Source organism: Zalophus californianus, chromosome 15 (genome assembly GCF_009762305.2).
Source record: "Zalophus californianus isolate mZalCal1 chromosome 15, mZalCal1.pri.v2, whole genome shotgun sequence".
NCBI lineage: Eukaryota > Metazoa > Chordata > Mammalia > Carnivora > Otariidae > Zalophus > Zalophus californianus.
The window spans coordinates 4427952-4441038 of NC_045609.1; the positions used below are offsets into that span (position 1 = coordinate 4427952).

General features: G+C 39.5%; 1 long non-coding RNA gene across 1 annotated transcript in view; it reads right to left on the reverse strand.

Moving 5' to 3' along the window:
* Positions 1-13087, reverse strand: part of LOC113923803 — a 583801-nt gene that overhangs the window by 293492 nt on the left and 277222 nt on the right. The window lies entirely within an intron of this gene.

Below are 13087 nucleotides of genomic sequence, written 5' to 3' on the forward strand. Positions count from 1 at the left end.
ATGGAAAACAGCATGGAGGTTCCTCAAAATATTAAAAATAGAACTACCATACGATTCAGCCATCCTACTTTTGGGTATATATCCAAAGGAAATGACTTCACTATCTGCACTCCCATGTTCATAGCAGCATTATTTATAACAGCTAAGACCTGGAAACAACCTAAGTGTCCACTGATGGATGAAAGGATAATGAAAAAGTGATATCTAGGTGTACATATGGCTGTGTGTATATGAAATATAAATTATATATAATATATATAATGAAACATTCAGCCATAAAAAAGAAGAACATTCTTTCATTTGTAATAATATGAATGGAACTTGAGGGCATTTTACTAAGTGATTTACTAAGTCAGGTAGGGAAAGAAAATACTGTATGTTATCACTTATATGTGGGTCTAAAAAACACAAACTCCGACAACAGAGTGGAGTGGTGGTTACCACAGTTTGGGTGGGTGGGGAAACGGGCAAAGAGGTCAAAGGGGGCCCAAAATTCCAGTCACAAGATGAGTAAGTTCTGGGGATGGGATGTGCAGCAGTGTGATCATACTTAATACTGTCCATATATTTGTAAGTTGCTAAGAGTGGAGCCGAGATGCCCTTCAGCAGATGAATGGATAAAGATGTGGTTCATATACATAATGGAATACGACTCAGCCATCAGAAAGGATGAATACCCACCGTTTGCATAGACATGGATGGACCTGGAGGGGATTATGTAAGTGAAATAGGTCAAGCAGAGAAAGTCAATTATCATATGGTTTCACTTATCTGTGGAACATAAGGAATGGCTCGGAGGACCACAGGGGAAGGGAGGGAAAACTGAAGGTGGAGAAATCAGAGAGGGAGACAAACCCTGAGAGACTCTGGACTCCAGAAAACAAACGGAGGGTTTCAGAGGGAAGGGGGGGTTTGGGGTAACCAGGTGATGGGTGTTAAGGAGGGCATGTGATGTGATGAGCATGGGGGGTTACACGCAACTAACGAATCGCTGAACACTACAACAAAAACTAATGATGTACTCCATGTTGGTTAAGTGAACTTAATTAAAAAAAAATTCTCACCATTAAATAAAATATCTATGTGAATTGATGGCTGTGTTAGCTAAAAATAGATATAGATATATATGAGATGATGTTGTAATCAGTTTGTTATATATATATATAACATTATACATGATGATACATATATGCATGTATAATCACTATGTTGTGCACCTTAAATTTACATAAATGTCATATGTTAATTATATCTCAATAAAGATGGAAGAACGCAGCTTATTATTATGTATTAGTATTCTTACAACACAATTACAACAATCCTGAGTTAAAGTAAAAGGAAAGGGAAACCTATCAAATATATTTAGGCAAACATTTCCATACCACAGAATTCTTGTGATGTTAAAATTGCTATTAAATTAAAACGGTAAATTTTATTCTATCAGCTGAACTTGTCATTTGCAGTGAGAGATTGTTCCATCTGATTTTAATGCATGTTCAAGTCACATATCTGTAAGAAAAGTACATTCCACCCTTCCTTATCTACAGATAAGCCAACCTCCCTCTCGCCTCAATTCATTGGTTTGCTCTTCTGTGACTTAAATGCTCCGAGATCATCATGCAGGTGCCTCTTTTTCACCCTGTATGTCTCACCTCGAATGCCCCCTCCCCAGAGGGCCATCCTTTATACTCTCTATAGAAGCACTAGGCCTTCTGCTGGTGGTCATTCCAAATTAGAGCACTCCCCGTTAGCAGCTTGATGCCTTGATTTATTCTCTCCTCAGCACTTAGCACTCAGTCACTAAGCATCTCCTTCCCTCAAGAAAATGCAAGCCCAATGAGAGATGGACTCTTGTCTGTTTTGTTCACTCAACATTGTATGGCATACAGAGTTCACTACGAGTCATTATTTTTGCATGGGGCATCTGGGGGGCTCAGTAAGTAGAGCAACTGGCTCTTGATTTCAGCTTAGGTCATGATCTCAGGGTCCTGGGATTGTGCCACATGTCCGGCTCCATGCTCAGCGGGGAGTCTGCTTGAGGATTCTCTCTCCCTCTCCCGCGGCCCCTCCCCCTGCCTGTACACTCTCTCCCTCTCTCTAAAATAAATAGCCTTCGGCTCAGGTCATGATCCCAAGGTCCTGGGATCGAGCCCCACATTAGGCTCCCTGCTCGGCAGGAAGCCTGCTTCTCCCTCTCCCACTCCCCCTGCTTGTGTTCCCTCTCTGGCTGTGAATCTCTCTGTCAAATAAGTAAAATCTTTTAAAAAAAATAAAATTAAATTAATAAATAAATCTTAAAATAATTATTGTAGTGTGAAGCAAATGAATCATTCTATAGACCTCAGAAAGTTAATGAGGTTAATTTTTACCTTCTTGCAGATGTTTGCTTATTCTAAAAAAGAAAAAAAAAGTATTCACAAATAGATCTTGGTGATCTCTGTGACTCTGAGATGACGTTTAGCCCTTGTCACTGTGACAGTGATCATGTGTACCAGCAAAGAGAGATATGTGGTGTATTATGGAAAAGGTCAAGAGACTATGAAAGATAACTTATTTTTTCTATTTTATTTTAAAAGATAACTTATTATAGATATCAAATTGAAATATAAAAGCTATCTGACCTCCCCCCCCCAGAAAAACACCGCCTCATTTTATAAACTTTGGACAAATGGGCCTAAAGGTAAGGTGAAGAACAACCAAACTCATTCACTCAGTATTCTCAACATGATTCTCTATAAGCAACAAAGTGGAATTTGATTCAGTGGTTAGAAGAACTCAAAGGCAATCAGAAGGGCTCTCCTCATTTCATACATTATTTTATTTCACACACCACCATTTTCCCTTCATGTTTCTTGTTCCACAATGCTCTGTGTAATTCTCAAGCAACATTTTGAAGAGGATAAAATTGCTCTTTTGCTCTTCCTTGCCATGTGGGGATAGGTGTCCCAGTCATCGAGGGGAGCTGTGAAGTGATGGGAGAATCCCAGTGACTTCAAGAGGAGGGAGACAAAGCCGGTTCTTCTACTAAACAAGAGCGTTGTAGGGACTGAGGGTCCTTGGTTACTGGTTAAGTACTTTCAGTTTTACTTCTCTTGTTCTTGTATTCTTTCTCCTGGCTTGTCTTCAAACATCTATATTTTGCAACTTCTCTTCAAGCCATGCTTCATTCTGTTTCTCCGGCAGTAATTTTTAATTAAGTCAGAAGTAGTGAAAATGTACATATTTATGTATGTGCTCATATTGACATTATTTGCCAATTTTTCAGAGTTAAGATAGTGCATTAAACTGCCCAAGTATTCATTCTGTGCTGTACCTTGTACCCCTCTGTGTATTGCTATGAGATGATGCATTCTTATGAATTTCTTATAAATTTTTCTTGAAATTCTTATGAGTACCTCATACGGATCTATTATAATGTCTTCTTGGTTCTGTCACTTTCAACTTTTGTTTAAATATTAACTTTATTTAGTAGACTCCCTCCTGCATGGACCCACCAAACCCAAAGAGCAGGCAAGTCTATTTAAATGCACGGGAGTGAGATGAAAATGAAATAATCATGATCCCTTACTGTTTATTTTAATTAAGGTAGAACATTTAAATTAGTTATAACGTCTGCTGGCAAAGATCTGCCCAATCAAGATTCATATCAAACGAAGGTCTGATTGTTACATATTTATCTTAGTTCCTAAATGACTCTTCTATGGTCATGCTCATCTCTTTGTCTGACTGCTGGCTGTGGATCCCAAATTATTACAAATCTAGAGTCACTATAGCTAGCAAAAGACCATTTTCATTTCCACCAAAGGATGAGAGGAATCAGAAACTAAGAAAACCATAGTCTGTAAAGGCCCAGATATTGTTAATGGCTTACGAAAACCATCCAGCTAATGGTAAAGCCAATGTTATAAACTCAGTGCCTTTATTCAGAATGGGAGGTTGCAAAAGATGTTCTCAGAAGCAGCACTCTCTAAGAAAATATTACAACCCATCTTTCTTGTCACTCAGCTAAAAGGAAGGGACATGAGCACTGTCTATAATTTTAACCTTTTATAACAGATGTTCCATGAACTCAAGCAGAACCCTGGTTGATAGAAGAGAGATAAATGAAAGGCATCTCACCGTCCATGGCTGCATGGTGTCAGGTGAGAAAAAGAGGCAGAGGGTCGGGGGTGGAAGCTCAGGTCCAGCATCGTCTGGGGGTCATGTTCAGATGGAGGAGAAAGCAGCAAATGCCTCTAAGGCCTTATAATAAAACAAAGACACATGCAGAGGCCTCCTAGCATTGTGGTGTGTGGAGAGCTGATCTGCACAAAATACAACTGAGAACAGAAGAGGGGCAGGATCAAATAGGACCTTTGCCTTCCCTCTCTGCTTCAAAATAGGTCAAACGTGCCCCACATTTTTGTTGAGGATGTATTACTCATGTGAACTTCCTGCAGAGTCTTCATGCAGCAGGAGAATGTACCAGGAGTGTGGTCTAAGCATTGTTTGTATTTATAATTTGCTCACCTTCTAGTTGTTTTTAAGGATTCTAATAACAAGACATAAAGAAACAAATGCAATGCAGCATCATAGACCTTGTCCCATCAGTTTGTAAAAATGACATGAAGCAACCTCTACCATGGCAATGAGTAATATTTTGAAAAGCTTCATTCACTCAGTGAGAAACAGCCCAAGACAATGTCGCACTTCTGTATTCCTGTCAGAAAATAAAATACCCAGGATGCACTGACCAACTTTAATAAAACCTTTATTCTTAAGGCACCAACTATTTCCTGACACAGCCTGTATCATCAGTTTTGTATGGATGTATAACAAATTACCACTAACTTAGAGACTTAAATGACAAAAATGTATTATGTCAGAGTTTCTGTAGATCAGATGTCCAATAGGGCTGAGTAGGGGCTCTGCTCAGTCTGTCAAAGTGGAAAGCAAGGATGTATTCTTTCCTATAGGCTCTGAGAACACGAATCTGCTTCCAGTCTCATCCAAGCTTCCAGAATCCACTGTCAGATTTCTTCCGAGTGGACCCTTGACCTTCACACCAGCAAGCAAAGCACATGCAATGCTTCTTGCTTGGAGTGTCTCTGACTTCAGGCACCAGCCAAGAAAACTTTTATCCTCAAAGACTCATGATTAGGTTAGGCATCCCTAGAGAGCTCCCATTCTTAAAGCAACTAAGCCACAAGACAGAATGTAGTCATGGGAGTGAAATCCCGGAAGTGCACAGCCCTGGAAGTCGTGCAGGGGATGTTAGGATGGAGGTAAGACATCTCACAGGTCATGTCGGAGTCCTGCATGTCAGTGCTGGGGACAGATTTCTAAGAGACGCCACAAATTCCTTCCCAGATCCCACAGTCACAGTGAAAATGAAAAGGAAGACACACGCAGATTCCTTTTAAATACCTAAACTGAAATGTGTCCCTATCAGGAAATATCCTACTCACTGACTTCAACTTTCTAGAAACAGAATGTGTGTGCTACCTAACAATGCATTTACGCATCATACCTGAGGCTCTCTTTTATTTTTGTGGGGCCCAGTGTCATCCTTGGAGATAAAAGCCAAGAGAATCTCCCATAGCTGCAGTGATTTCCTGCATGACTGTGGGCTCAGGGAGCAGCAGAACATACCATGGAGGCCTTTCTGTTACCTTCGGACATAATCCCATCACTAGCTGGCTCCTGGGGCCTTGCTGTAGCATAAATCCATAGCTTATCATTCATTAAAAAGTGCAACTATTCATCTGCGGCGGATATAAAGTCTATTTTTCATTTTACATAGACACGTGGCAATAGTGGCTTTTTACGTGAGCCATGTTAAAACAGTAATAAGGAAACATGCTATTGTTACATTTTCTATACACCAAAAAGAGCACTAATGTGAATCAGATTAGCAATCCAGCAAATTTAGGGTGCTGGACTTTCAGAGACTTCCAGTTTAATCATCACTCTAGTATTTTGTCAGAAAACAGCACTGGTTTCCCTAGTCTGTGACAGCTCGACTCTGTGTAGCTCTGACTGAAAAAAGAGTGTTGATCAGTACATGAATATCCACCAGACACAAGAGCAGTGCAAGTGGAAAAGGTTAACTAATCAATTAAAGCAACCAGTCAACAACTATGCATCGTGGGCCTCTGTGTGCCCACCGGAGGCGGGGGTGGTCATGCTGAACAAGACAGGGCTCTTGCCCTAAGTCATTTTTCATCTTTTTGTAGAAACAAACAAGGAAACTATTGATTATAATTTTTTTAAAAGTTACTGAGGGGTCATCAAAGCTGCTCTGGGAGCATATATAATGGACATCTAGTGTTATATTAGGGACACGGAGAGAGCCTTGAGCTGACAGTGGAGGGGTCATTCTGTAGGAGCCCTGGGACTTTAACACCTTTAGTCAATTTGGATGAAGAAATCAAAGGCATGCGTATCAAGTTTCTGCATAATTCAAAACTGAGAATGATTGGTTACTTTTGTTAGAAAGAAGTATAATGAAAACAATCAGAAATAAAAGCCTAGTTATCAAAAAAATAGGAAAAATGAATTATAATCATATTTAAGAACAATAAAATAATTCATAGTGAACTACGAAGATTTGGTTTGCTGAATGAGACAAAGATGAAGAGAAGTTTGGGTTGACTAAAATAATCATATAAGATTCAATACCTACCTCGCCACTTCAGACGCCAGATAAATGAGCTTCTACATGTTTACACCTCGGTAACTGCTGGAACCAGTGCTGGAGCCTAAATCTGTCAGTCAGGGGTCTGAATTGGTAACACAGATTAGGAGGTAAGTCAATGTATTATAATGAAAGAAGTTATAATTTAAATTGTAAGAACAGAGAACAGACTTGATAAAATATATTTTTACAGGAAAAATGGGTTTATGTAATACGTAATGTGAAATGTATTAGGGCATGCATGGGACAATGTATGTTTTGGTACGTAGGAACTGAGAAAACAGTCCAAATTCAGAGGATGAGGCTACAAACTTTGACCAGAAAAATGAAGTGAGCTGACATCACAGCCAACGGCGTGATCATACGAAACCCACGTTTCCGCTCAAACTAAAGCCACTCCAAGACAACCCACATGAGAGACCCTCTCTTCAGGTTAAAGACATGATTACTAGAAAACCTACAGAAAATTAAATAGAGAGTATTTCTCAGCATCTCCCGCTCAGGGAGAGGCCTGGAAGGACTTTCTGAGTTGTTTCTGCAGCAGCAAAGAATAAATGAATAAAGTGCACAATGTGTCCAACAGAGGGGCCACAGAGCTGGTGATAAGTGAGCATTTCTTGAAATTCAAGGATGTTTTACTTCTAAAGTCAGTGTCGATACACCAGGCTTCATGATAGATGTTGCGCTGGATGGAATCACTATGCAAGAACCCCTGCCTTGGTAACCAGGGAAACTCATGGTCACGAAGCCTTTCTGTGAAATGGCCAGTGTTGCTATCAAATATGGGAGCTCACAGTCTTGACCGTTCCCCTACCATTTGCTGAGACAAAAGATGGAGCCAACTGAGAAGAAAGAGAGTGGTCATGAAAAGAATCTGGCGCCGTGAACATAGCCTCAATAAATAAAGAGCTTTGGGAGGTACACTATGGGCTTCTTTAAAGGTGTCACTGCCCTCTTTGCATAAGAGCGTGTACCTTACATTTATTTTTGCTTCTCCAGAAGGGAGAACAAAACCAATGGGTGAATGTTACAAAAAAAAAAAAGGTATTTTAGATAAATCCTGGGTTAATTTTGAATACTTTAGTTTTTCGGTAAGACTGGGACTGCTTCGATCTATTCAGTTTTCCCCATTGTTGAAGTAACTAATCAGAAACAGAACCCATGCTTTGTCAGGATGTTGTGAATGGAATTTCTCCTTTGGATAGACAGTTATATGAATGTATGTTAAAAACCCCTTCTAACACCAAATAATGTTATTCTAAGTACATTTTCCTCATAATGAAGAAAAATTAATTACACAAGCTAATGAATAAGTAATTATATATCAAACAATGTGGATGGAAAGGCAAATTACCAGTTCTGTAAATAAAGCCTGTAATAAAATCCACTTGCGTTATATGAATGTTGCCAAGGGGCCTGGGTTCATTATTTGGCATAAAGAAACATTCCCTTCCCTCTGTTTAAATACTTCTCAGTAGAGAATTATTAGGCAGAGAAACGGAGGAATGTTTAATGCCACAGTAACCAAGAGTAACTAGAAAAAATAAAAGACAGATGCACTAAATTAATCAAGTTACCAATGCAATCATCTGAGGAAGAACTGAGCACAGACAGCAGAAAAAGTGTTTGTTTATGTCAATAATTGCATTTGACTCATTATTCCAAAGGTTCTTTCCACCTAAATGAAAAAAACTTTAGCATTCTATTAATAATATATTTAATTTTTATTAAAGCTGTCTACTGGTAAAAACCATTCAAGTAAACTTTGGATCTTGAGAAGAGGAGGGAATGAACAGCAAGTACAGAATTAATTTGACGCCACTGTTTCTTCAGAGCTAACCAAAGTTTTTCAAACAGATACATTATAAAATTATAAATTATGAAATTTATTTAAATAAAAATTTAAATCAAAGGGTAAAACAACCATTCAATGGTCTAAATTAACCATTAAAGTCATTTAAATTTTTGTTCAATAAATTTAAACTATGCTTTTAGTTTTTAATTAAAAATTAATACATAGTTCAAAAAATATGTATCAAAATATATATCTACATGTAGACATACAAAATGTATATCTACATATACACAGCACATATGCACAAACACATACATATCTGTATACACACACAAATAAAGTATTATCATTATTTTCTGAATCTTCTGAAATTTTAATGTGAATTCCCTACTTGTTTCTTTTTTTCTTTTTCAGATAGTATACTCCTAAGTTTTATGTTCTTTTTCTCTAATTTTTAAAATTAATTTTAGTTTTATTTCCTTTTGCTTTTTAAATATATCGATATTTTATTTTTTTAAAGATTTATTTATTTGAGAGAGAGAGAGTGGGTGGAGAAGCAGAGGGAGAGGGAGAGAGAATCTCAAGCAGACTCCCCTCTGAGCACGGAGTCCCACGTGGGGCTCAATCTCACGACTCCGAGATCATGACCTGAGCCAAAACTAAGAGTTGGATGCTTAAACAACTGAGCCACCTGGGTGCCTCTATATTGTTATTTTATTTTAGCTTAATATCTGGTCAAATTTTGAGGGTATTTCATGAACAATCAATAGAAATTGTGTACTTGCAATTTTTACTGTTCAACTTGAACCAATGAATCAATCTTATGAATTATGTCATGTCGTGGATATATTTATATGTTCTATCTTCACTGTGAATTATAGACAATACCCTTATGATATGTCTTTCTAAATATTACTTAATGCCTTAAAAAGAGGCCTGAAGTAGCAGGCTTGACAGACTAATGGAATGGCCTTTTGAAGACTCCGTTGTATCACAGCTAGGCGGCTGTACCCAGCAGTGCTGTGACAAGGTTCTCCCACTAGCTGTACATGAAGAGTCAGCATCCCATATATGGTACTGTTTCTTCCACAGCCAAGATTCAGGGCCCAGGAATCAAGGGGTGGAAATGAGAGAGGCACCATTCCCTCTTACCTGTAGTGAGCAACTAGCCAATGTTTTGCTTCCTATTCCAGAAACTTATGTTCTACTGGCCTAGAGGTTCTAGTTCCAGAGGAAGGAATGCTTCCATCAGGAGACACAATAGTGATTCTACTGAACTGGAAGTTAAGACTGCCACCTGGCCACTTTGGGCTCCTCCTGCCTCTGAATCAACAGGCAAAGAAGGGAGCTGCAGTAATGGCTGGGATGATTGATCCTGACTACCAGGGAGACACGGGGCTACTATTCCAAGATGGAGGTAAGAAAGAGTATGTCCAGAATGCAGGAGATCCCTTGGAGCATTTCTTATTAGCATGCTGCCTAGTCATTCAGATAAGTGGAAAACTACAACAGTCTAATCTGGGAAGGACTAGCCAAGACCCAGACCCTCCAGAATGAAGATCTAGGTTACCCTACTGGGTAGAGAACCACACCAGTTGAGATGCTTGCTAAAGACAAAAGGATTACAGAGTGGGTAGTGGATGAAGTTCGTTCTAAACGTCGGCTATGACCACATGGCCAGTTACAGAAACTGTCAGGAATGTATCCTTCTTATTTTGTTATGAATATGTTTGTGTGTTCCTAAGGCTGAATGTATCTCCCCTAAATTCTTATGATGAAATCTAATCCCCAGTTTGATGGTATTTGGCGGTGGAGCCTTTGGGGGGTCATCAGATCATGAGGGAAGAGCCCTCATAAGTGATATTAATGTCCTTATAAAAGAGACCCAAAGACCTCTACTGCCTTTCCAGCCACATGAAGGCCCAGTGAGGAGGCAGCCATCTATGAACCGAGAAGAAGGCTCTCACCAGACACTGAAACTGCTGCTGCCTTGTTCCTAGACTCCCTAGAACTGTGAGACAGAAATTTCTGTTGTTTATAAGCCACTCAGTCCACTCTCATTACCAGCCTGAATGGACCCAGACGTGGGTGAATGAATTTATATCTTTAATTCCTTTCTTCTCTTATTGCCTTATAATGTAACATAAGATGTATTGTTTTTTTTTAAGTTTTTTATTGTTATGTTAATCACCATATATTACATCATTAGTTTTTGATGTAGTGTTCCGTGATTCATTGTTTGTGCATAACACCCAGTGCTCCATGCAGAACGTGCCCTCTTTAATGCCCATCACAAGGCTAACCCACCACCCTACCCTCCTCCCCTCTAGAACCCTCGTTTTTCAGAGTCCATCGTCTCTCATGGTTCGTCTCCCGCTCTGACTTACTCCCCTTCATTTTTCCCCTCCTGCTATCTCTTTTTATTTTTTCTTAACATATGTTGCATTATTTGATTCAGAAGTACAGATCTGTGATTCAACAGTCCTGCACAATTCACAGCGCTCAACATAGCACATACCCTCCCCAATGTCTATCACCCAGCCACCCCATCCCTCCCATCCCCCACCACTCCAGCAACACACAGTTTGTTTCCTGAGATTAAGAATTCCTCATATCAGTGAGGTCATATGATACATGTCTTTCTCTGATTGACTTATTTCACTCAGCATAACACCCTCCAGTTCCATCCACGTCGTTGCAAATGGCAAGATCTCATTCCTTTTGATGGCTGCATAATATTCCATTGTGTATATATACCACCGCTTCTTTATCCATTCATCTGTCGATAGACATCTTGGCTCTTTCCACAGTTTGGTTATTGTGAACATTGCTGCTATAAACATTGGGGTGCACGTACACCTTCGGACCCCTTCATATGTATCTTTGGGATAAATACCCAGTAAAGCAATTGCTGGATCGTATGGTAGCTCTGTTTTCAACTGTTTGAGGAACCTCCATACTGTTTTCCAGAGTGGCTGCACCAGCCTGCATTCCCACCAACAGTGTAGGAGGGTTCCCCTTTCTCCGCATCCCCGCCGACATCTGTCATTTCCTGACTTCTTAATTTTAGCCATTCTGACTGGTGTGAGGTGGTATCTCATGGAGGCTTTGATTTGGATTTCCCTGATGCCGAGCAATGTGGAGCACTTTTTCATGTGTCTGTTGGCCATTTGGATGTCTTCTTTGGAAAAATGTCTGTTCATGTCTTCTGCCCATTTCTTGATTGGATTATTTGTCCTGTGGGTGTTGAGATTGATAAGTCCTTTATAGATTTTGGATACTAGCCATTTATCTGATATGTCATTTGCAAATATTTTCTCCCATTCTGTCGGCTGTCTTTTGGTTTGTGGACTGTTTCTTTGCTGTGCAAAAGCTTTTTATCTTGATGAAATCCCAATCGTTCATTTTGCCCTTGCTTCCCTTCCCTTTGGCAAAGTTTCTAGGAAGAAGTTGCTGCGGCTGAGGTCGAAGAGGTTGCTACCTGTGTTCTCCTTTAGGATTTTGATGGACTCCTGTCTCACGGTTAGGTCTTTCAACCATTTGGAGTCTATTTTTGTGTGTGGTGTAAGGAAATGGTCCAGTTTCATTCTTCTGCATGTGGCTATCCAATTTTCCCAACACCATTTGTTGAAGAGACTGTCTTTTTTCCACTGGACATTCTTTCCTGCTTTGTCAAAGACGAGTTGACCATAGAGTTGAGGGTCCATTTCTGGGCTCTTGATTCTGTTCCATTGATCTACGTGTCTGCTTTTGTGCCAGTACCATACTGTCTTGATGATGACAGCTTTGTAATAGAGCTGGAAGTCCGGAATTTTGATGCCGCCAGCTTGGCTTTTCTTTTTCAAGATTCCTCTGGCTATTCGGGGTCTCTTCTGGTTACATACAAATTTAAGGATTATTTGTCCCATTTCTTCGAAAAAAGTGGATGGTATTTTGATGGGAATTGCACTGAATGTGTAGATTGCTCTAGGTAGCATTGACATCTTCACAATGATGGCTCTCCCAATCCATGAGCATGGAACATTTTTCCATTTCTTTGTGTCTTCCTCAATTTCTTTCATGAGTATTTTATAGTTTTCTGAGTACAGATCCTTTGCCTCTTTGGTTAAATTTATTCCTAGGTATCTTATGGTTTTGGGTGCAATTGTAAATGGGATCGACTCCTTGATTTGCCTCTCTTCTGTCTTGTTGTTGGTGTATAGGAATGCCACTGATTTCTGTGCATTGATTTTATATCCTGCTACTTTACTGAATTCCTGTATGAGTTCTAGCAGTTTGGGGGGGAATCTTTTGGGTTTTCCACATACAGTATCATATAATCTGCAAAGAGTGAGAGTTTGACTTCCTCTTTGCCGATTTCGATGCCTTTGATTTCTTTTTGTTGTCTGATTGCTGTGGCTAGGACTTCTAATACTATGTTGAATAGCAGTGGTGATACTGGACATCCCTGCCACGTTCCTGACCTTAGGGAAAAAGATTTTAGCTTTTCCCCATTGAGAATGATATTCACTGTAGTTTTTTCACAGATGGCTTTTATGATATTGAGGTATTGTACCCTCTATCCCCTATACTCTGAAGAGTTTTGATCAAGAAAGGATGCTGTACTTTGTCAAATG